This window comes from Amblyomma americanum, chromosome 3, assembly GCF_052857255.1.
Source record: "Amblyomma americanum isolate KBUSLIRL-KWMA chromosome 3, ASM5285725v1, whole genome shotgun sequence".
Lineage (NCBI taxonomy): Eukaryota > Metazoa > Arthropoda > Arachnida > Ixodida > Ixodidae > Amblyomma > Amblyomma americanum.
Genome location: NC_135499.1, coordinates 111,124,111 through 111,145,208, shown reverse-complemented (window position 1 = coordinate 111,145,208; position 21,098 = coordinate 111,124,111). Strand labels below are relative to the sequence as shown.

The window sequence follows — 21,098 nt, the reverse complement described above, 5'->3', positions numbered from 1 at the left end:
GGCACAAATCAAACAAAACTTAAAAGAACATTGAGAATAAATTAAAGTTGACCTGCTACTCGACAGACTATGATATTCTAATGTCAAAGGAACTGCTGTCACCGAAAACTGAGCTTTAATAAGACAGAAAACACCAAAAGGTGAACTACAGGTGTTGTCATCACCAGCTGATTTTGCAAGTAAACTGCGTGCGTGCGTAGGCACCAAATTTTGGGCATATCCAAAAAAAAACCAGCAAATACCAGGAGGTTCTAAAACATTTGCATGATTGAACAAGATGAAAATAGCCCAAGTTGTGGAAAATTTCTAACAAAAAAAAACCATTACCTAGAACATTTACCTGTACCATTCACGGCTTTTAAAGCCAGAAAATACCAGGAGGTTCTAAAACATTCGCATGATTGAACAAGGTGAAAATAGCCCAAGTTGTGAAAATTTCTAATAAAGAAAGCATTACCTAGAATATTTACCTGTACCATTCACGGTACCTTGTTCTTCACAACTTCTTTCTGTTCCGCTCTAAGAAGAAGGTCCACAGGGTAAACTGTTCTGTGGTCGTGGAACGCAGCCATTTGCACATACATTGAATTAAGCTTGCCCAAACGGTACTCTTTTACGCCATGTATTCATGCAGTCTCTTACGCACTAAAAAAAAGAAACTGGGACAGCCCAATGTCCCAGATAAATTGGCCAAACGGTACTCTTTTACGCCATGTATTCATGTAGTCTCTTAAAACTGGGACAGCCCAGTTGTCCCAGATAAATTACTGACCTTCATTAAACTTATCCCATACCACCCCTACGGCAGACATCGTTGCTTCACCGCCTCACCGACGTCGATGCAAAGAATGAAAGCGAACAAAATACCCACCTTTAATTAAGCTTGTCGAAACGGCACACTCATAGTCTGATAGTCGCCGCAAGCGGCAGTCATCGTTGCTGTCATCGAAAAGCACGAACAGCCAGAGGCGGCAGGGCGCCGCCATTTGCAATTACCGGCGTCGCGTCTATTTTCCACTTTTTGCCATGGGAACACCTGCTCCGCGTGCGCGTTGCCGTAGGCAACCATGGCATGTACAAAGTTGTCATGGCAACAGCTGCTCCGCGCGCGCGTTGGCATGGGCAACATTGGGCTTGTCTGCAGCGGCTAGCAAACGGAAATACGCTTCCCGGCTACCTGCTTCTCAGAGCTCTCAGCAGGCGACCTCACCGTGTTGTCTCCTCCCCCGACTCCCTCGCCATCTCGCCGCGTGGGGCTCTCTGAAAACTTCTGTCCTGCTATATCAGACCGTACCGTGTGCTGCGCCAAGTCACCGCAGACACTTATGAGATCGCTCCGGCCTTCCTCGGTGCCAGGTCCTCTCAGCATGAGCCTGATATTGCGATATGTCTCACAATCCCATTCACTGCCCTGATGTACACCGGGACGGTGCCTTTTCGACCGGGAGGCCGCGCAACGGATAATCTTCGTAAAGACGACGTGGCGGAAGTGCCCGGTGTGTGCGCGCTATCCGCTCAGTGTTCTCTGTGCCCTGTGCTCCGGCCGTCCGTCTACCTGCCTAGACTTCGGGCCACGTAGCAATATTGTGCACGTAGATCACTCACCTGGAGGAAGCGGGAGCAGGACATAACGTGTGGACCCATACAAAAATGTCCTATGGCCGGCTATAGACATTGGCCCAAATAGCTCTAAATCTTTTCTATTTCTATCTATAGCTGTATATACAGGCTGATATATTTTTCTATAGAGAGCTTAAGACAGTTGTATGGTTCCAAAGCTATAGCTTTAGTGGCATAGATTTTTCAACAGCTAGCAATAAGCACCTCTGTAGGTGCTTATAGTCGTTCATAAAAGGCCATAGACGGACATAGCTTTTTCCATAGACGCCCATAGGACGTTTTTGTATGGGGACTTGTGCTACAACAGACCTTTGTAAACTGCAGAAAAGCAACAGTCTTGACAGAGGTTGTACATAGTTGCAGGCCCAATTCCCAAAGGTGGAGTAAGGTTTTGAAGGTTTAATCGCACATTAGTATCCACCCAAGCGCATCCTTCCGGCTAAAAAGTAATGAAACCATGGAACCCCGCTGTTTATGAAGAAACATCCGGTGTTCAGAGCTAACCTAGACCAGGACAGCAAGGAAGGGTGGGGGGAAGAGAACGGAGTTTGTAGGAACGGTGTAGTAAGGTTGGTTTTGAGGAAAGGAAATGGCGTAGCAGCTGTCTAGGCAATTTGCCTATTAGCATCCACACAAGAGCAGCCATATGGCTACAGATGATGCTGAATGATTACTCCATTATTTACATACTGTTACTCCCTATCCCTATCGCTCACCCGAACTGGAGTCATTTCATTTACTGTCATTAATTTGAGAATAAAACAACGCAGTGATGCAACAAGCAGATGTCACTTTATTTGAGAGTTCAAACAAAAACAACAAAGATAGATAGATAGAACATTTATTCATGTCAATTGCCAGACAACATAAATCAGGCCTACCAAAGCCTCAAAGGGCTTGAGTGGCAGCGCCTGGCAGACAGCGAACGTTGGCAAAACCAAGGAAAATAGAGACGTTGCAATGAACTTTGCAAAAAAGAAAAAGGTCACCAAACATAGTGAAACAAATATACAACTATTACAACATCAAGAGAGATTACAGTAATTTAAATTAATACAGTAAATAGATGAAATAACTACGGGGCAGGAAGCAGCGCGGAGACATACCGCAAAGTTTTTTTCAGGGTGTATTTAGTTTTCATGCGGAGTACAGTAGGTGGCAAGCTATTGAAACAGGCAGGTACATAGTAATGGCGTGTGCGCTTTCCGTACCGGGTTGAGGAGCGAGGAATGCAGTAGCGGTATTTTGGTCTTAAAAGAGCATCAAGTATTCTTGAATGTCACTGCACACACACAAAAAAAAGAAAGGGTGCGGCCAGTCAGCCCTGCTGCTGAAGACCTGAAAAAAAAAACATGCAAGCATAGAGTTATGCCACTGATTCAAATTGCCAGCTTGCAGGCTGACAACACAGCTTCCCGCGCAGGGAGCATCGCCAACTAAAGCGGTCACAAAACATTAGTGCGAACATACGAATAATATAAGACATGCACACGAATGCTGCACACAACTACGTCGAAAGACATTCTCGTGATCTGTACATGATCAAATGAGCCCAGGAAAGATGTTACATGTTTCAATACTCGCGGATTTTATTCATTCACCGCTAAGAAAAATTGGAGGGACACAATATCCGCCTTAAAGGTATGACGCGATAGCGTACCCCTTACCGTCACCTAGGTGGCCCACCAGCCTCCAACCCATTGCTCTCTCGAGACCACCTGCCAGAGCCATGCCCGTGAGTTTTTTCTCTCATGGCGCCGACGCCGACAACGCAAATACCAGATTTTCTGGAGAAAGGGGCCTGATTTTAACTATATCACGTTAATATTCACGAGCTTTCACCAAGCGCAAGAGGCAGGCCCTCACCTATTCCACGAGAGTGTTTCATATGCTTGTATTATGCGCCCACACAAGCATTGTAGCAGGGCATACTCTAGTGAGCGTAATGCTGGACCTTACAGCAAAATGGATGAAGCTCATACACGTTGCAAGACTCGCTGAAATTTACCGTGAATTGAAGGGGTGGAAAGACTTTCCTACATAACCCAGGCCAGGTATTTCGGAAATAAAATCAGAGTAACGCTCAACTGCAAGGGCGTTCAATGTGTTTCCTACGAAGGCAGGAACCGAAGGTAGGAACAATGCGCTTTTTTGAAGACCATTTCAAGTCGACATTTTGGCCTAACTTTTAAGAAATATAAAAACTCGCGGAAATTTGTTTACAGTATTCTACGCGACTATAAAACCCAATAAAATTTCGTTCCGTGACCATTACTTGATGTTGTTTACGGAATTGTTTAAGTGAATGTCTCAACCATGATTTAACTGAGGGCAATAAATGCAGGAATTTTTATACCTTAAGATGTCGTTATACTAGATGTTAACCAGAGAGAACTCAGCCGCGAGAATCAGTCTCCAAATCAATTGTCTAGCTAATAAAAATTTCTTAGTAAAGTCTGGTGGTTGCTGCCAACGGCGAGTTCCTAGCCAAGGGCAAGAGGGGATGCCCTGCAGAGTGACGAATACTTCCAGCTAAACCGCAAGAGCACACGATGTGCCTGGGAAGTACAGTGCAAATGCGACGTCAGCTGGCGAGGCGCTACAATCTCTACGGCGTTCAATTCGAACCATCTGCGCTATTGCGCAGCGAGAAAACTAAGTGGAAACCAGCTACGTGGCCGTCGTTTTGGAGAAGTACGAAGCTAAAGTAATTGCTACCGCGGTAAAATAGCGTAGACTATTCGAAAAGGGCCGCCGCAGGGATTGCAACGCCTCTCCAAAGACGCGTCACCTTACTTCAAGGAATTTTCGAAATTCCGTCGAAACATAGCATAATTATCATATGGCCAGGATTCTGGTTCATGCGCCGCTAGTTCACAAAGCCACCACCACGGTGCCGCATAAGTTGAGCTCCTCCTCCTCCTTTTCTTACATTCTTCCTCACTGGTTTGAAATAGAGACGGTGGTGGTTGTTGCTATGAAGGGGAGGGGGTGGAGGGGGATACTGGCAACACCCTCTAAAGAACTCAAGAGGGTGTTGCCTGAACCCCCTTCCCCACTCCCCCACGCCTTTCGCATCACAGCTTTCGTTCCTTTGACCCCCCCCTCCCCTCCATACTTAAAGACGCTAGCTACTGCCCTCAGTCACCCCTGATGAAGGAGCAGAGTCGGCTTCGAAACGCTGGGTTAAATGTAAAGTTTTTCGTTGGAGGCTAGCAGTTTATATAAGTATTTAAACCCAACCAAACAGGAAATCTGCCGAAATGTTTAGTTTTCATTCAACAAGCAACCACAGTCTGCGCTCCGCGATTCGCGGAAAAGTAAAAGGAGGAAAAAAAAGAAAGTCAGGCAAAGGCACAGCAGGAGACCCCTCTCCACTGTCCTTTTCTTCCTCCCCCTTACCACCCTGCAACCGGCTGCCAGTGTAGCTCCTGAAAAAAATTTTTTTTTCCTACCTATGCATCTGCTCACATCTTTGGCCCTTCATGTTACCGTCCACCCCCCCCCCTTCTCTTCATCCGTTTTAATGCTGCGAGCAGTGGGTCTTGTTCTCGTAGCCTTTGTGGGAGAAACAATGCCAAAAATGTGTGTCTGAAGGGTAGGGTGAAATTCAAGCAAGTTTTGGTTGGGACGATTCCCAATTCTTGCTTATTTGTTTTAAAATCCGCGACAACAGCAATGACTTATCGCTTTAAGCATGCTGCTCGAGGAGGGTGTGTGATTCGTTCCCCAGTGCCGCCGTGTACCCACTGGTTTCCAATGGGCACAAGACTGCTCAAAGCCTGGCGCCTGCTTTTTTTTAGTTGAAGTGCTCGGAAAATGGTCTTTCACCTAACCTAGTGTTGAAGAAAACACTGCACTATTAACAAAAGAAAACATTTCTAAGATATGGACACCCAATATTCTTTACTCGATATATCATCCAAAACCGAAAAGGAAGCAACGCAAACAACTCTATATGCTTACGCTAAGGACACGCCAGTGGCAAAAACGCGCATGCAGTTCGTACGCAAAAGGTGTCAGTGAAACCTTGGCCAGTATGCTCAGAAAGGAAGGGATGCAAACTACACACAAGACGGCCACCATTATCGGACGCCTCCTCTGCCCCTTCAAAGATAGTCATCCTACAAAAAAGGCCTAAGGCGTGGTATAGAAAATACCCTGTTCGAGTGCTTGGTGTCGTAGGCTGTGGAAACTAATCTAGGCAAATTTAAAAGTCGCGGAAGGATGTTAATTGTCCCCTGAAAACGGCACCCTCTTCTTACACCCGCGGTCTGTGCAACTCCCCTGGAACCACACGTCGAAGAATTAGTAGTTTGCCATTCGCTTAAGAGGCAACAACCGACGAAAATACAAAAAGAAAGCTAAAAATGTTGCTGGCCCGGCGATTGCTATCTAATCTCTCAAGTACCGGAACTGCAACCCGCAGAATTAAAGGCAAAGAGAGAGGATACCGAGGAGTACACAGGAGAGCGACAGCAAAAAAAAAAAAAAAAAGACGGGGGTTGGTTTGCACCTCATACGCAAAAAAATATATGTTCGCGCCACTCGTCCGAGAGTGCCTATAGGTGCTGTTACACACATTCGCAACACGGTAAATTCACTGCATATTCAGGGCCGCACGCACGTAACGCCCGTCAGCTAATTAATGATGTGACCGCCACATTGCACAAGCAGTGTGGATGGAGCGCCCAGCCGCCCCGCTGGAGAAACGCAGTATAAGCATTGAAACCTCGTGTTATCCGACAATAACTTCCGTTCATTCTTCACCAAATTTAAATTATAATCAAGTACATATAGTTCACGTTTTACTCTTGATGGCTCCTCTGGGTAACGGAGTATTTACTTGCATCCCGAACAGATGGCACACTCTTCAGAATAGTTCCCAGCATGCCATTCTATGAGGTGTTCGTTAGCGGTTTACATAACTGCCGAAACTAGCATCGATTACAGCAGTGGCAAAGCCCTTATCGACGGCGAACGATCGAATCACGAGATGCACTTTACCAATCCAGAAAAAAATGTTGCGAACTACCACAATACTAATTGTTACATTGGACAAATCACCTACTGCCATAAAACGCAGCATCAGGTTTGCCGCCTCTCACTTACGACATTCACTTCAACGCATCCGTGCTGCTCTTTCACCACATCGACAAAACTTTCGAAGAGCTATCTGCTATTGAGCCTAATAATATAATTGTTAAAATGTAGTCATTAATTCACTATTTTAATATTTTCAACGCACAATGCAAGACCCATATACAAGTAGCGGTGAGTGAGCTCTAAGTATTAGCGTCTGGGAATTACGCATTTCACTGCTTGAACAAAGTACCTTGAAGTTTCATTGCTTTGCACTGTTAATGCGCACGCAATTCCACTATCACCTATGCCCGTGTGGTCACTGTACGCGCTTAATAAAAAATGTACCTGTCAAGCAAAAGATTCTCCTTATAGTTTTCTCTGTATACCTCATAGAAGGCACGCGCTTTCTTGTAGCATTTTATGTAGCAGCCCATGGCCATAGCCTCACTCCGATGGGGGCACTTTTGAAAGTGCGCATGCGTACAGCACGGCTCAACCTCCCAAAGCAAACTACCAAAGCAGGGACACTGCAGCGGTGACGTGCGCCTTGCCAACACACAAAGAGAGGGCGCCACACGTTTCTTGCCAATGCTAAGTTTGCATGACAAATAGAGAAACAGCGTAGGAAATCTTTTGCTTCATTCAAATGTAAAATACTTTATACTTATTCAAGGTAGGACATTACGCTTCCTGAAGCTCCAAAGAGCTTGTCGATATATTGTAAATTAGAACTGTGGTGAACGATAAAGTGAAGTGGGGTACTTTTCAGGACTTCGTCATAGACTCCATGCTATCGTAGCTTATTGCGCATGGTAAACGCAGCATGTAAGCTATAATGATGACACTCTACTAAAAGAAACTTTAAGAAGCATTTAACATCTTGGCGAGACAGCTATTCTCCAACTTTTATGCGCGACGAGGTATTAATTTTTATTTTTTCATCGCCATTGAGTTACGCGCCGCCGGCTGTCGCGAAATGGCGCGACCGGTTTTTTGAGGCGCATGGGCCAGAATGCTAGGGATATGGAGGAGCTTTGATGGCATTAACTTTGGGCAACCAGCCTGTTCATGCCTTAGGTTCCGCGTTTTTTTTTGCCAGAGACAAGTTCCTTAGCGGCACTGTATAGCGCAGTTTTTTGTCAACGAGCCCTCATGGCGAGACGTTTGCTCTTATGCACATAGCCTACATAGCTCCTATAACTGACCCGCCGTGGTGGCACAGTGGCTATGGGAAGACCGCCGTGTGCCATGCGATCGCAGTGCACGCTATGGAACCAGCAGGTGTTCAAGCCCAATGCGGAGCCCTTCACAACAATACCCCATATCCCATGAGCCGCTTTGGTACGCTACACGCCCACCATGCCATACTTTAGTATGGTAAAATGACGTCATGACAGCTCAGTGTACTGAACATCGCTCACCCAGCAGTGTTGGTCCTCACACGAAGTACATGGCGGTCTTGAGGGACTCGAGCACCTTGACAGCCTCCACATACTGACTGGTTGAGACGGAGTCGGCGCTGCCCCCAGACGAGTCGCTGCTCGAGCTTGACACGTCCACCTTGCTCATCACGTGGTTCTTGGCCCGGTACGCGGCCAGATGAGCATAGTAAACGGGCGCCGGGATGCTAACGCTGCGCGCGCAGCGGGCGTATGTGTGGCAGAGGTAGTAGCTCAGATTCTGCACGTCGTCCGCCGTAATTCTCGAGTCGTCCCACAAAATGTAGTAGTGCGACGGCCTGCTCGTGCCCTGCACCACGGACACAATGGGGCCGGTTCAACCCACGGAATCGCAGCATGATCTCCTGGTTGTAGACGACAGACCTCGCGTCACATCCCCGCCAACACTTAGGCAGTCTTAACTTAGGAATCAAGAGGAAGAGATGGGCTTGGGCTGGGTATGTAATGCGAATTGGAAGACAACCGCTGGTCCTTAAGGGCTACGGAGTTGATTCCAAGAAAAGGGAGGCGTAGCAAGGGGCGGCAGAAAGCTAGGTGGGCGGACGAGATTGGCAAGTTTGCCAGGATACGGTGGCCGCAGCTGTCAAAGGACAGGGTAACTGTAGAGACATAGGAGAGGCCTTTTCCCTGCACTGGGCATAGTTAGGCTGATAATATTCATGATGATGATGAATTTGGGTGCCTTAAAATTTTGTTACTATCCTGTGGTCCCCGTTTTGGAACACATCCTGGTCCCGGCTGTGGTGGACGAATTTCGTCGATGGAGGCGAAATTCGAGAAGCTCGTGTACTGCGCAATCTCAGTGCACGTTAAAGAGCCCAAGTGGTCGAAATTTTCGGAGCCCTTCACTACGGCGTCTCTCATAGTCTGAGTTGCTTTGGGACGTTAAACCTCCATAAACCAAACAGATCCCATTTTGCGGGAACCCTTTACTGGCTGTTGCACAATGAAATATCAAAGTAGGCCATGCGCAGTTGCTATTCGGGCCCACACCTAACAGTCATCCTGTGCTTTATAATGTGTAAGAAGCGCCCAAACTCCCTGTCACTGCCTCTATAGTGGCCTTCTTAATGTTGCACTGAAAAGTTCGGAGCACGTTCAGTTCGCTTCTGCGTCATTAGGGAGTTTCTGCGACCAAAGTACCGACTACTGGGCCGCAGACGGCATTCCATTACTGTGCACCTGAATGCCGAAATGGCTGCAGAGGTAGAAGTCGAAGTCGAGCGGCTGCGTGAGCACAGAGTCTACGGTGGTGCCGGGCGGTACGTTGCGGCACTTGCCAACCCCGTCCCGATCATTGGCGCGCATGAAACGCGTGTGGTGACGCTTCTGGACCACGATGAATGTCAGCGCCGGCTCGTACGTCTCGTTCGGGGAAAGCTCCTGGCACGCCAGTCGGATGGCGCTCACCTGGAAACAAGATCACGGCCAAGTTGTAGCCCTGAACTGGTCGCCTAATGGATTAAACACTGCTTCTGGAGCTTGACACAAGGGATGGGCAGGACAACACCATTTCGGGCGCAGTCAAACAGCTACGAATCGTCGTCTTTCGAACAAAGTTAGGAGAAGGTTATGGCGCTGTGAGTAAATTCGTATCGTATATGGAAAACTGGCAGAATCCACAGTAACTTGGAAGCTTCTCTGATCGGGCTTGCAGGTAATTCATGACAGCTAAAAATGCAACAGTGCAAGACGGGTACGATGAACACCAGCGCTGTGATGTCCAGCGCTGTGGTGTGGTGCATTTTTATCTACATTGAGACCCGCCAGTTACCGCGGTCGATGATGTTCGATGTAGAATCCGCGAGACAATATGATGCTGCCCCTTTCAATCATAACCAACCCAAAAAAAGATGCGGGGATAAATCATTTCGCATTCGAAACTTACCTCGCGGTTGCGGACCTCCATGAACTGCCCCTCGCTCACTCCGTCCCGGTAGAAGATAATGCGCTCCGGCTTGTGCCTGGTAGGATGATAAAATGCCTTCAGCGTGTCTTTCATCATGTCCTTGAGGTCCTTGATGATCTCCAGGCGCGAAGTGGCAGCGGAGTCTGCCACCTGGACGCGAACGGAGGCGTGGAACTTGTACGGAATAGAGTCCAAGCTACCAACGCACGCCGCGATGGACGGCCTCAGCTTGTCCCTAGGCGCCGGGTGAGTCACGTCCGCTCCGATGATGATAACCGGCTTCTGGAAGATTTTCGGCTTCTCCTTGGGCAGCAGGCTGTTGTTGATGCCGCCCAGCTTGGCGTTGATCTTCTGGCAGAGGTTGGTGAGGAGCGCGGCGTTGCACTTCTTGATCACGTTGTTGTCCATTACGCACTGCGTGCGCAGCCCGATCTCGGTCTCGGCTACCTGCTTGATATCGGCGTAGCTCGTGTTCTTGGCGAGCACGATGATGACCATCTCGAGGTTGGCGGTCTTGCGCTGCTCCTCGAGCAGGATGTTCCGCACGGGCTTGCGGTTCGCATCAGTCGTGGTGACGTCCAGCGGCTTCTCGATGCTCATGCCCAGTTCTTGGCCGACCCGGATGAGCATCTTGACGAAGTTGTCGAGGCTGTCTCGCTGCGCGAACTGGCTCAGGTTGAGCAGCGTCCAGCGGGTCAGCGTGGCCGACTTGTAGAAGTGACGGCCCCGCAGTTCCCAGGTGCCCTCGCGGGGTTTGACGATGTAGTTGTTCTCGAAGACCAGCGACGGCGGATCGAGCACCCTGCCCTTGAGCTGCGTCGGCTCGGTGCTGATTTTGATGCCGAACTCGGGCAGGCACTGGTCGCTGCTGCTGACCAGATCCCGCACCGACTGGCGGATCTCGTTGAAGCGCTTGGCCGGTGGCTGGGCCGTACGCTTGATCATCTCGGATGTCTGCTTCTCGTCCAGTTTCTTCTTGCAGTGCTGCCCTTCGACGATCACGCAGACCTCCAGCGGGAGGTAGGCCGGGTGGTTAGCGCTGCCGGTCTCGATGCAGGGCAGGTTCGGGTACTTGAGACGGTCGTAACGGTTTTGGAAGTAGTCGGCCACCGAGCAACGGGTGCCGTCTTCCAGTTTGAAGTAGATCTTCTTGGCTGGTTCCTTGGTGACGCGAACCACCTTGTACTTGCGAGGGTATGGAAGGTGGGTGACCTTGACGCGCAAACCCTTGAGCTCCTTGTTGAGACGAACGTTCTGGAAGCCGCGCAGGTTCTTGAAGTCTCCGGCCGACATCTCGCGCCGGCAATCGCTGAACAGTTTGCACATGAAGTCGGTCACGGGTAGAGGCTCGTAGAAGGCGGTGGCCGAAATGTCGACGTTGAGCATGGGCTTCCACTGAGCGGGCCGAACGCTAGTGTAGTAGCCGAACCAGACTTCGCGGCCACCTCCAAGGGTGTTGTATTCGCCTGGGGCCGGCGGCTTGAAGAAGGACCACCCGACGGGCATGAGTTTGATCGACGGTCCGTGCCGCAGCACGACGTCCACGGCTTGGAGGACCTCCTGGGGAACGTGGCTGACGCGTCTGTCGAAGACCGCGTGTAGCGCGTCCAGATTCACGGTGGCCGCGTACTGGATCTTCACGATGAACTTCTGAATCCGCTTGTCCTCCTCGAAGTCGACCGTGAAGGTGCGCTCGCGAAAATTGAGCCCACGGCGCGTGTACAAGTTCTTGCGTCCGTCGAAGGCGGGCATGCAGCCACTCAGGTCGACCCGGTACTACTTGACGAGCAACTCGATGACCAGGCGGTTGATCTTGGTGCTGATGCAGCGGTACTTGCGCTTCTCGGGCACTTTGTTGGTCTCCTTGCGCGACTCTGAGCAGATCTCCACGTCGTAGTGGAAAACGTTACCGGAAGGGATCTCAACGCTGAAGTGGTTGGCGGTCAACGGGATCGGCCGGCCCAGTTTGCCTTGAGCAGGCCGGCGCGGGAAGTGAGACGGCAAGGTCAGCTCGATTTCCTGCAGAGAGCGCCGGGGCAGTCCGCGGCTAAGGTTTAAATTCCCACAGCGCACAATTCGTGTCCAACATTCTTGGACAAAATTTGAAAATTTTAAATACTCTTATGAAAATATTGAAGGTAATGGTCATAGTCCGATTTTTTTTTTACTAGCTGGCATCAAGCTGTTCAGACTGCCATAGAAAAACAATGGGGAACGCTTTTGACGGTAGCAATAACATAAATGAAAACATGCAAGCCTGCCGACGGCAGATCTGCAGATCTTTGTCCAGAATTGTCGGTTAGGCGGTTGAATTACGCACGAATTCCGCGCGTAAACTACGCCTGACCTCTGCGTTAGCTGTCTAAAAGTAAACTCCTCCATACATCGGTTAATCGATAAATGTCAAAAGTCAACTCCTCCACACTGACGATCTGAGTTGCGCGTCACGCTGTTGATATGGCGTGCTCAAAATGATCTCGGTAAAGTAAGGAGAGCGAATGGAGTTCATTGGTCAGATTTTCACGTCTATACGCTGCGGATGAGAACTCGCGACTTTGTTTCGGTGATACTTTTTCGCTTGTGGACTACTAGCACGGAACCCACTCCAGTGAGCTCTTAATCGATAGCAGTACGCCTTCTTACCTTTAACTAGTAAAATGCCGCGAATTACGAGAGAAATGCGAAAAATTCATATTTCAGAGATTCCTGCGGGGAAAAGTGACAGCTGTAGGCAACCTCAAGTTTGCAGAGTCACTCAAAGCACTCTAACACACGCCAGCGAGAGGACCAAGCATTCTTTGAAGGAGTGAAGGCGCCAAAGTTTGGGCCCTGTGCCTTTGATCTGCACACAAAAACTGCAATATGAACTCTGCTTTGTCGTTTTAATTAACTGAAACTTACACTGAACTGTTGCAGAAGTCAAGATTTCAGCAAATGAACAAAGAGCTATATATAAGTTTTTGTATGCTTCACAAGACCTGGTGCTCACTTGTGCCATCGCAACAGTCTTTCGACTGCTGAAAGCGAAACTGAAACTGCATGGAAGAATATATTCAGTTTTAAATTAGGCGCTGGGCGTAGGCGAATTTCACGTGGTGATTCATTTTAACTAATTGTGTGCGTGTCTGTGTGTTTCACTTAATGGCGCATAAGCAGCTGAGGCTATCATGGACAGGGTTGGTAAGATCTCACTGGTGCGCTGGCGGACAACTACTTCTTTTAGAAACCAATTTCCCTGTCACATTCCCTTCTTTTAGGAATCTAACTAACCACTCGTGTCAGGTCTCCTACTGTATTCTCTCCTAAGAGCAAGCAAGGGTGGAAAGGAACGCGTTTGTGGCGAAATTTCGAGTTTCCCGCATGAAAAAATGCGGACGCCACATTCACAAAGAGGGTTTTCTTGTTTCATAATGTTCGCAATCATTCGCAAGCAAAAATACACAATAAAAATTTCGGCGAGCACATTAAGCGAGCTCGTAGTGCTTTTACACAAGCACATTCCAGTTTCCGTACTTCGTTGAAGCCATCAAGTGACGTTCGTCAAGTAGCTGCATAGGCAACGCCGAGTGCCGAGCAAGGAATGCAAACACGTGTATAATCATTCTCAATGTGGTATCTGAATCACCTCAGGGAGCTGAAAATAAAGCGAACCTCGGAAGAAAAAATTGAAAATTGGTTTTTTGATGAAAGGTAATGGCGCAGTAATTGTCTCTCATACGTCCCGAAAAAATATGGGTTTCCCAAAAGGTACCTTCACATGAAAGAAGGCGGGACTGCGCTTGTCCCCTCTTTATTCACGTGAATGAAGCTTTTGCTCAACCCATCTTTACGCTACGATGAGCCACATTGCTGAATCGCATGTGCCGGGGGACAACGGAACTGCGCCGTAAAAGAAGGGAGGAAGGTGGGAGTGAAAAACAGAAAAGAGGTGCCGTAGTGGAGGTCTCTGAAATAATTTCCACCATTAACTTCTGAAGCACGCCGCTCACCTCCAATACTGTCTATACTCTCGACATCAGGCCCTCCCAATGGTGGGACGCCGTCACGTACTTTAACGCCATTTCTTCCTTTCTCTTCCCTCGCGGTGCCAAAAAACGCGAGCGGCGCATGCAAGCACCGATGTCATACGTAGCGCGATCATTCCGGGGAGTGCTCAGGTTTAGCATCGCGTAGAAGGAGCCAAAGTCGACAAGCGAAGAGGAGCCGCAAAGCAGAAGAGAGGGATGTAGTCGAGGGTTTGACGGCATACCGTCTGGTCAGGAATCATGGTGATGCAGATTGCTGGTCACTGGCCAAAGTCAAAAGATGAAAAGACGTTTCGGGAGCACTACGGCTCCCTTGTTCACTATGAAACAATCGGCGCACGGATCCGTTCTTTTGTAGCACCCAGTAGCGTTCTTAATGATTTAGCATAGATATGATGCAGAGTTCCGTCGTTCCTGTTTAATGTGTTAGACGATGTCTATATGATAAGGGACTCAAGATTCTGCCGTGCTGACGTGTTCTTTTCTGTTGTCAATATCTTTACTTGATCCCAGCTAATCTCGTGGCCGGATTCTTGCACATGCTCTGCGATGGCGTTAGATGCTACTTTCCGGTTTCGGACGTCGTTCTGGTGCTCTCTCAGGCGTCTCGTGAAGTCCTTTGTTTCACCGATATATATTGATGAGCAATCGGCGCAGTGAATCTCATACACGTACAACACCTGGAAATCTTTCACGAGGGAGCTTGTCCTTCACATTCACCAATTCTGTTCGCACCTTGCCAGAGGGGACGTGCGCGATGTTGACGCCATGCTTGCGGAAAATACGAGCAAGCGCTTCGCTCACGCTACATATGGGACAGCAGCTCGTTTTTCTTTTGGTTTTTTGCTATCGCGTTCTTCGGAGGTAGACACAGACGCGAGAGCACAGAAAAACCAAAAGAAAAACGAGCTGCTGTCCCATACGTAGCGGGAATTAGCGAAGCGCTTGCTCGTATTTTCCGCAAGCATGGCGTCAACATCGCGCACGTCCCCGCTGGCAAGGTGCGAATAGAACTGGTGAATGGGAAGGACAAGCTCCTTCGTGAAAGATTTCCAGGTGTTGTGTATGAGATTGCGCCGATTGCTCACCAATATATATCCGTGAAACAAAGGACTTCAGGAGACGCCTGTGAGAGCACCAGAACGACGTCCTAAACAAGAAAGCAGCATCTAACGCCATCGCCGAGCACGTGCAAGAATCCGGCCACGAGCTTAACTGGGATCAAGTAAAGATATTGACAACAGAAAAGAACACATCAGCACGGCAGAATCTTGAGTCCCTTAACATACAGACATCGTCTAACACATTAAACAGGAACGACGTAACTCTACATCCTATCTATGCTAAATCCTTAAAAACGCTACTGGGTGCTACAAAAGAACGTATCCGTGCGCCGATTGCTTCATAGTGAACAAGGGAGCCGTAGTGCTCCCGAAACGTCTTTTCATCTTTTGACTTTGGCCAGTGACCAGCAATCTGCATCAGAAGAGGGGATTGTGCGCTACCTTTGTCCGCTGAGGGGCGTTAGTAGAGTTAGCATCACGTGACATTTCTGAAGCCTAGTCATAAAACGTATAATGGAAAACCTCATGGGAAATGCACCCACGTGAAAAGGCAGCGGTAGCTGCTAACAAAGTTTCACTTTCGCTTGCTGCGCAGCGTAACGCCTGCGCTTGAAATTTTTTTGAGACGCGCCTTCGGCGCAATCTATGCAACCTGAGATGGAATCTATGGAACCTCGATGCAGTACGGTGCATGCACGGTCACTGAAAACACCGCTCACCAAGCCATGGTTTGCAGTCTGGCAACTATCAAGAGCCGCAAACGTGCCCAGGCAGGCGCGCGGTTGACGAGAATGTGGCGCCATCTGGCGAACTCAGGGCGAACTGCGCGTGCGCGGTAGCGGTACGCGGTCTGGCAAACTATCTGCTGGCATGCTACGACGGCATTGCCCCCCACACCCATCCACAGGGTTCAGACTCGTCCGTGGGGGCACGCAGCAGCAGCCGCCGCTCACCTGAAAGCTGAGCTCGTCATTCTGCGACTTGGTGTTGCCGGCACCATTGCGGGCCTGCACGGGCGCGGCCGTCGGCGAAGTCGAGGTGGTGGGCACGCCTTCGGTGGGCGCCACAGTGTGAGCCCCGTTGCCGTTGGTTCCCTCTGCGCGGGTGATGACGGCTGTTCCGACGGCAGTGCTGGAGAGAATCTGGGGTGGGGCCGCTCTGACCACTCGCTGCTGCAGGGCTTGCGCGAACGAAAGCGCCGATGGGGCGCCCGGCGAGCGTCCAGTAGGCCGCCCTCGACCAAAGGGAAGAAGTTAGCATCAACGATATCGACAAGGCTTACCGATGCGTGACCAGTTTTGCCAACATGGCACGACCGAACAGCTCCGAGCACTAACAGGCGATCCACTATTGCGCACCTGCAAGAATGGGCTATGTATATGTTACGTCGCTGAAGCCATGATAATCCCGCCTTCTGTAGAGCACCCGCCTTGGATTTGGAGGTGGTGGGTTCGACTCCCGCTGTAGGATGATTACCCAGCCGTTTCTCAAAATAAGTAGAAGCTATACCCCGGCAGGGTGCTCGGATTGCTAGGTTGCATGGCTTGACAAAGGAGCCTACGCCCTCAAATCCTGTCACTGTGGGCTTGAAGAGACACATAGGAAATACACTAGATCTTGCATTCGGTCAAAGCGCACTTTGGCTTCAGATGAATTATATTCTGAAAACCGAATAAAAATCGGGGAAAGGCGAGAGAAGGTTGTTGAAAATGATTGAGATCATCCATGAGGTAAGCCTATCGAACGAATTATGGCTTTGAGAGCAAGGTAGCAGGGTCCTGATCGGAAGTATCGGGCGACACGCCCCGCAGTGGTTAATGTATGGCAAGGAGGCAAGACTAGTCGACACAGCCATTGTGAACCAACCCACTCGGGGATTCGAGACGCTCTGTATCCAAAAACCAATACGCGTCAATTAACACCATCCGACGCGTCGGAATAACTGCTACCTCGGCTACACTCGAGCGCAAATAACAGGACTTGCTACTCCCTTTACACCCATTGTTGCGGGCTCGCACAGGAGCAGCGGCAAAGACGCGAATTTAAACGAAAAAGTGCACGGCAAAGCTCGTCGCTTCACCGCGACTAAACAAGGATCGCGCGCCTCTAGGCAAGATGTAATCGCGTACGCGTCGCGTGACAGGCCAGTAGCACAAACCTAGGGGTTAGGCCTAGTGCGTTCCCGCAAGCCGACCTAGAATTAGTGGCGAAAGAAAAAACGCCATCTGCAATTTTCATTTCCGCTGAATAAATCTCGCGGAAGAACATCGGCATCGCGAAAACCGAAGACCTAATCAGCTTCGGTCTAAAGCGAATCGCCACTCAAGCTAAAAGCGGCATCGCGCGCGGGACATCATGACTTCGCCACGCCCAGAGCCCGCCGCGCCGTACCAAACGGACCGGGCGGCGTGGTGACAGTCTGCGGTCGTGGCGTCATCCTAAGCCACCCAGTCAGAGCGGTGGCCCTACAGCCAGCGATTCGGATGGCTGACCCGTGACCTCCGCGGTAGGCCCCGGCGGGGCGCTGTGCACTACCACGGAGGGCACGGCGAGCCATGGAAAGCGCCTCCGCGATAGGCTCCGCCGGAGCGCTGCGCTCTATCACGGGCAATGGCGGGCCAAGGAAAGCGCTCACCTGTTCCGCAGCTTCGTCGTTGCGACCGCGGGGTGGACTCCATTGGCCTCAAGGAGCGTTTGAGGGAGGCCCGGTTTGCGACGTGAAGGCGAATTCCTGGACAGCTGGCCGGGGGGGGGGGGGGGGGGGGACAGGGCACTCGAGCAGCGATGTCGCAGCGACCGGCCGGCCGATGAAGCAGCTCTTTCGGGCCAGAGCTCGGCGGAACGTGCCTCGCGCCTAACCTCCGGCCCGGATAGGCGCGGCCGCAGGGCCGGGCCAATGGGGGAGCGCGCCAGAGTAGAACCCGTGCTGATGACATCACAGACGAGGAAGGGAGCGGTGCAGGGCCGACCGCGCGTGGTCGTGCCACCAGCTCGCGGTATGCGCTTCGTCGTCTTCGTCTCGGAGGTATAATTTGGTCAAGAAGTGAGGTTGCAACGGTTAGCGCTCGGACCGCGGTTAACAGTCTTGCAAACGTAGTGGCCGGCCGGCGCGGTCCCGTGTGGCTCCGCACTTTCGCTTATGGCGTCACGGTGGGTGGAGAAGGGAAACGACTTCATAAGCTGCGATTAGAAGCTTATAACCAAGGGGAACAAACGAGTTTAACTTGGAAGTTTGTCCGTTTGGTATTCTCTTTCCTCTCCGAGGGGCGCGATAGTACGTATAGTCTCTGCCAAAATAACTAGGCTGCATGGTCTTCTTCTCGCTCCTATATATTAGAGCTCTTACAGCTTCCGTAAAGATCAAGTCTTAAAAGGTGAAGACCAGGGCTGTCCTTACCTTACAGCGATTTAGAGCTTTCGGGATGAGAGAAGTTCTCAAATGTTCAACTAAGAGGCAAACCATGTATTCTGGTTACTAATTACATAAACTGTACATACGTGTAAGCGGCGGGGCTGTAGAACAGTGCCTCAAAGACCGTGTTCTCTGAGAACTCGCGGGACAGCGAGTGCTGTCCCGCGAATTCGCTAAGTTCTTCGAAATACGCTATAGCTGTTTTGCCAGGCAAAAACTGGGGTTCAGAACCAAAATTGGTCACTAAAAGTTCGGTTCGCCCACAGTTCAATTCAATAATTCCGCGAGCTACACAGACTTGCCGACCCAGAAGCAGTGAGATGTTGGTTTCAGCGATGCCACGAATGCTGGGGCTGTTATCACACTCGACGGTAACAAACATGCTGGCTCTGGACGGGATCAATACGTGGTCGTCACAGACGCATAACTTAGCCCTGCGTGGCTCGGTATCGTCGTCGACAGGGCCTTGGGTGGAAAACGACACTATATTAGCTCCTGGAGGTTGATAAGGGCACCGTGCTCCTGAAGGAAATCCAAACCGAGCACGAGGTCTTTGGAGCACTCGGGTAACACAGCAAAGCAGCCAGGGAAGTAACACCGCGGATCTGGATTCGCGAAGTGCAGACACCGATCAGAGTTACCACGTGGCCACCAGCTGTCCGGATCTGCGGCCCAGACCAAGGGGTCAGAACCTTCCTCAAGGCCGTGGCTAACCGTCTGCTCATTACAGAAAAATCGGCGCCGGTATCCACGAGTGCGCTAACGTCGTGGTTGTCGGCGGATACCGGCATTTCGGCGGAGACCAGTCGGTCGGAGCGCGTCGTCGAGGTCGTCGGTTCAGGTCGTCGTCGGTCGGAGCGTCGCGGCGAATCATCGGGTGGAGGCTCTTGACTCGGTCCTGTAGCGGCAGCCCTACCCCCGGAGGACGCCGTCTTCAGTTTTCCCCACGTGGGGACGTGCCTCTGAGCTGGCCAGAGGATGACGGGCGGCCGGGTGAAGAGAACCGCCTAGGGGATGGCGATCGGGACTGGCGTCGCTTCGAGGTCGAATATTGCACGTTATCAGCCAAGTACTGTTCGATATCCCGTGGTCTTTCACCGTAGCGTGGTCGAGGTGCGTCAGGTGAAAAACCCTTTAAACCCATTCTGCGGTAAGGGCAGTGGCGGAGGATGTGGCCGGGCTCCCCGCAGAGGTAACAGAGCGGCCGATTGTTTGGCGTACGCCAAACGTGCGCTTTGCTCACGGGTGGCCTGAACTCCTGCTGCACGGATGGTACAGTTGCGACTGGCTCCTGCAGGTATGGCACAGGAGAGACGGGGGAAAAGGCTCGCATCGCTGGCCCGGGACTTCGTAGCACCTCGCTCTACGTCATAACGGAGGGCGCCGGGTGTGGAGCTGTTGGTCGGCTGCACAACTCGTCGGATTTATTCGCGGACCACGTCCGTTACGGCAGCGATGCTGACCTGTGGAACTTCAAAGCGAAGTTTCGCCAGTTCCTCGCGCACAAGGGTTCTTACAAGCTCCCGAAGATCCTCGGCGGGCAGCGACGTAGGCGTGTACTGGGAAGCGGCTGCTACAGTATAGCCTTACGTCCGTAGTGGGCGCCTCGTTCCTGCAGAGAGCGCTCGATACCCATTGCCTCCTTGGTGAAGCCGGACACTGTTCGTGGCGGGTCACGGACCATTCCGGCAAATAGCTGCTCTTTTAAGCCACGCATTAAGTGGCGTAGCTTCTGGGCTTCAGGCATAGCCGGGTCGGCCCGATTGAACAGTCGCGTCATGTCCTCTATGAACATCGCGACGCTCTCATTCGGCTGCTGTTATCTTGAGCGCAGGGCGATTTCAGCCGTCTCTTTTCTTTCGCTGCTGGTAAATGTCGCTAGCAGCTCTCGACGAAAAGCCTCCCAGGTGGTAAAGGAAGCTTCGTGGTTCTCAAACCACGTTTTGGCCGAGTCCTACAGCGCAAAGTAGACGTTGCGCAGCTTGCGCTCGCCGTCCCACCCATTGAAACCCGCCACTCGGTCAAAGCTGGCCAACCAGTCTTCGACGTCCTCAAACCTCTCACCGTGGAATGATGGGGGCGACCGAGGCGTGTGAAGGACGAATGGCGGGGCATTCCCGGAAGGCTGACTTGTCTGGCTAGCCGTAGCGGACGTCATGGCCCTTGCTTGTCTTGCGAGTTGTCCGAACTCTGGCTGTAGGCCTCGCAGGCGGCGGCAGGCCTTGCGGACTGGTGTTGTAGCCACGCGTTGAGAACTGACGTCAAGAGTGTCCTCCAGGTAAGCGTACATGGACCGTTACCCAGCGGTTCCACCAAATATGTCACCGACAAACGGGCGAAACACTCAAACCAGGTTTAATTAGACGTGCTGGGAGTGAATGAGTGAGGAAAAACTTTATTGAAAGAAAGTGTAGATTCGTGGTCAGTAAGTGAGGTCCAGGCCATGTAGGTCTCGTACCGCACAGGCCCATTCGACAGCCTTGACTTGAGTGCCTCGGTCGTCGCTGACCTTTACTGAAAGCC

General features: G+C 50.9%; 1 pseudogene; it reads right to left on the bottom strand.

The window, feature by feature from the left end:
- Positions 1-2,666: 2,666 nt before the first annotated feature.
- The window catches only part of LOC144124003 (protein argonaute-4-like), a 27,646-nt pseudogene continuing 9,214 nt past the window's right edge, over positions 2,667-21,098 (bottom strand).